The following is a 3,999-nucleotide window of genomic DNA, read 5'->3' on the forward strand; positions in this document are numbered from 1 at the left end:
CCCGGGAATGCTGAACGGTCACTTTTAAGGGTAAACCGCCCGTCTTCCCTCAGTCTTCGCGAAGAAGACCTTTACTTTCATTGCGCCTTTAGGTTTAATAATTCCCAATGACTCGCGCACATGCTAGACTCCTTGGTCCGTGTTTCAAGACGGGTCCTGAAATTACCCAAAGCTATAGCGTCGCTGATCGGTTATAGGTCTGTTCGAGAACTTCGCGGCCAACAGTCGCCAGAGACCAGAATCGGCACTAGGTCCGATCGCCGATACAACTGACGTGCTTGCCACGAGCCGAACGCTCACTGAAGAGCGGCCTTAAACCTTTCGTATACCGTCGAGCGAGTCGGCCAGGAAACTCACGGGTCCGCTCATCGACACTAGGGACGACAAACGGGCTCCACCGCGAGCCGTAGACCGACACCCAACGGATCGCGACGTCCTACCAGAAGAAAAGTGCACGCGTTCGCAGCCGGATCGAACGAACGGAAGGTGCGGAAAAACGCGAACGCTTTCCCCGTCACGCGACCGTCCGACGCCTGCCGCGAAACGCGAATGAATTTCTCCCTTCGACCTTTCGGGTTTCTCAGGTTTACCCCTAAACGGTTTCACGTACTCTTGAACTCTCTCTTCAAAGTGCTTTTCAACTTTCCCTCACGGTACTTGTTCGCTATCGGTCTCGTGGTCATATTTAGCCTTAGATGGAGTTTACCACCCACTTAGGGCTGCACTCTCAAGCAACCCGACTCTAAGGAGAGATCCTCCCGCAAATCGGCAGCGGTCACTACGGGCCTGGCACCCTCTATGGGCTGTGGCCCCGTTCAAGAAGGACTTGGACGCACCGCACGATTTCGGGATAATGGACCCTCCCAAACACCACATTTCCCGGCGCCCGATATCGGCCGCGGGATTCGGTGCTGGGCTCTTCCCTGTTCGCTCGCAGCTACTAGGGGAATCCTAGTTAGTTTCTTTTCCTCCGCTTAGTAATATGCTTAAATTCAGCGGGTAGTCTCACCTGCTCTGAGGTCGATAAAATGATTAATTTTACCGAGTATATCGATAAATAAAAAGACAAAACAAAGACGTGTTTTTTTTAATTATTTATTAAATTAATAATAATATATGTTCGAATGCGATTCTATTATCACTAAACGATCAGTCGTCATTTTCCGGTTTCATAATCGAAAATATCGGACACGACGATCGTTTTTTGTATGTGTGATTTCGCACTACGTACAATACACATCGTTCGTTCGCTTTTCTCTGAAACAGTAGTAATAATAATATTTTACTGTAACAGATCGCTTTCGCGTTTTAAGATGTCGCATCAATAATAATATTAAATGCGTAAAACATCCATCTCGCTCCGACATATCACGTCGATGATGTTTTTCGTGCAACACTTATACGACAAGATACCGTATACACGCTGCCTTTATGACTTATCTTCGTCGTCGTCTGTGTTCGACGTCGTCGATAAATCGGTATGCGTATTTTTGGTAATAATGTGTAATGTGAATACACCATCGTCAGACGGACACCGAGCAGTCTTTGAAGTTGATACGACCCTCAGCCAGGAGTGGTCCGGGAACAGAATCCGAGGACCGCAATGTGCGTTCGAAATGTCGATGTTCATGTGTCCTGCAGTTCACAAGTTGACGCGCAATTAGCTGCGTTCTTCATCGACCCACGAGCCAAGTGATCCACCGTTTAGGGTAATCTTTTTAAATTTTATTTAACGCTTTACGAATTAAATTAATAATCCGTTATAAGACGTCAATACTGTTTGTAGGTGACAGTTGTTTAAAATACGCTCCATGCCTCTGGCCTCTTACACAAGCGTTTTGTTCACCTCTCGAAAGTTTATTACACTAATAATGTAAGTAGTAAAACACGTGCGAGGTGTCGCTTGTAGGGCTGGATGAGCGCCTTTTATTAAAAAAAAAAAATCTTTCCAGGGGGACGTTTTTTTAAAAATTCTAAACATCTCACTCCGAAAACGGTGGGCGAAATTCTTTTAAAAACCATCGAGCGAGCATTTAAGCACAACTCTTAGACCAAACGCATACGATATTTATACATATAATCGATATATGTTATCGTATTGCAGGCCGAGGTACCCACTAAAATCGTTTACCACATCTTCGTACTTTTTTTCTTTTTTATTAAAAAAAAAGTAATAGAAGCAGGCCGATTCGCTTCGAAGCCGTATGTATGATCGCAATTGATCATCCACCGATACCCCGATGATGAAAGATTTATATGTTTCCGGAAACTACACAGCTTTTATACGATGATCTTCGTGTAAAACGACAGTTCGTATTTTTTACTTAAAACTGTATTTATGTTCCGTTGTCTTTATTTGTTGTTCTTGTGCGCTGTTTTTAACAACAACGACACCACCACATCAAAAAAAAGACTGCTTCGTTCGATAAATTTTACTAAGGTTGTAACAGACGTGTTTTTTTATTTACACACTGTAATGATCCTTCCGCAGGTTCACCTACGGAAACCTTGTTACGACTTTTACTTCCTCTAAATGATCAAGTTTGGTCATCTTCCCAGACACATCGACGACGCCGAAACGCCATCGCGCATCGGTCCGAAGACCTCACTAAATCATTCAATCGGTAGTAGCGACGGGCGGTGTGTACAAAGGGCAGGGACGTAATCAACGCGAGCTTATGACTCGCGCTTACTGGGAATTCCTCGTTCATGGGGAACAATTGCAAGCCCCAATCCCTAGCACGAAGGAGGTTCAGCGGGTTACCCGGGCCACTCGGCCAGGGAAGACACGCTGATTCCTTCAGTGTAGCGCGCGTGCGGCCCAGAACATCTAAGGGCATCACAGACCTGTTATTGCTCAATCTCGTGCGGCTAGAAGCCGCCTGTCCCTCTAAGAAGATAAGTTTGTACGCCGACAGTAAAAACCGCGCGCGCACGACAAGGAGCCGAAACCCCGAGCCGACGGCGGGCCTTTAGGATGTCAAAATACGCCTAGTTAGCAGGCTAGAGTCTCGTTCGTTATCGGAATTAACCAGACAAATCGCTCCACCAACTAAGAACGGCCATGCACCACCACCCACCGAATCAAGAAAGAGCTCTCAATCTGTCAATCCTTCGGTGTCCGGGCCTGGTGAGGTTTCCCGTGTTGAGTCAAATTAAGCCGCAGGCTCCACTCCTGGTGGTGCCCTTCCGTCAATTCCTTTAAGTTTCAGCTTTGCAACCATACTTCCCCCGGAACCCAAAAGCTTTGGTTTCCCGGAAGCTGCCCGTCGAGTCATCGGAGGAACGTCGACGGATCGCTAGCTGGCATCGTTTATGGTTAGAACTAGGGCGGTATCTGATCGCCTTCGAACCTCTAACTTTCGTTCTTGATCAATGAAAGCGTTTTTGGCAAATGCTTTCGCTTCTGTTCGTCTTGCGACGATCCAAGAATTTCACCTCTAACGTCGCAATACGAATGCCCCCATCCGTTCCTATTAATCATTACCTCGGGGTTCCGAAAACCAACAAAATAGAACCGAGGTCCTATTCCATTATTCCATGCACACAGTATTCAGGCAAAGTTTTAGCCTGCTTTAAGCACTCTAATTTGTTCAAAGTAAACGTGCCGGCCCACCTCGACACTCAATGAAGAGCACCGCGGCAGGATTGAGTTGGGCCGCCCTTGCGAGCTAAGCCCACCGGCAGGACGTCTCGCGACTCGCCAGTTAACACCGCGAACGATGAACCGGCGGCACGAGACACAAATTCGACTACGAGCTTTTTAACCGCAACAACTTTAATATACGCTATTGGAGCTGGAATTACCGCGGCTGCTGGCACCAGACTTGCCCTCCAATTGATCCTCGTTAAAGGGTTTAGAGTGTACTCATTCCGATTACGGGGCCTCGGATGAGTCCCGTATCGTTATTTTTCGTCACTACCTCCCCGTGCCGGGAGTGGGTAATTTGCGCGCCTGCTGCCTTCCTTGGATGTGGTAGCCGACTCTCACGAGATGTG

The 3,999-nt window shown here is 47.3% G+C and overlaps 2 non-coding genes across 2 annotated transcripts in view; both read right to left on the reverse strand.

Annotated features, from left to right (window-relative positions):
- Window positions 1-1,023, reverse strand: part of LOC126743455 (large subunit ribosomal RNA) — a 4,045-nt gene extending 3,022 nt beyond the window's left edge. The window contains exon 1 of the ribosomal RNA XR_007662880.1: window positions 1-1,023. This exon is cut by the window's left edge and continues 3,022 nt beyond it. This is a non-coding gene — a ribosomal RNA (large subunit ribosomal RNA).
- Window positions 1,024-1,557: 534 nt separating this feature from the next.
- LOC126743456 (5.8S ribosomal RNA) lies at window positions 1,558-1,712 on the reverse strand. Its single transcript, XR_007662881.1, has one exon. It is a non-coding gene; the product is annotated as a 5.8S ribosomal RNA (ribosomal RNA).
- Between the last annotated feature and the right edge of the window lie 2,287 nt (window positions 1,713-3,999).

Source organism: Anthonomus grandis, chromosome 12, assembly GCF_022605725.1.
Source record: "Anthonomus grandis grandis chromosome 12, icAntGran1.3, whole genome shotgun sequence".
Classification (NCBI taxonomy): Eukaryota; Metazoa; Arthropoda; class Insecta; order Coleoptera; family Curculionidae; genus Anthonomus; species Anthonomus grandis.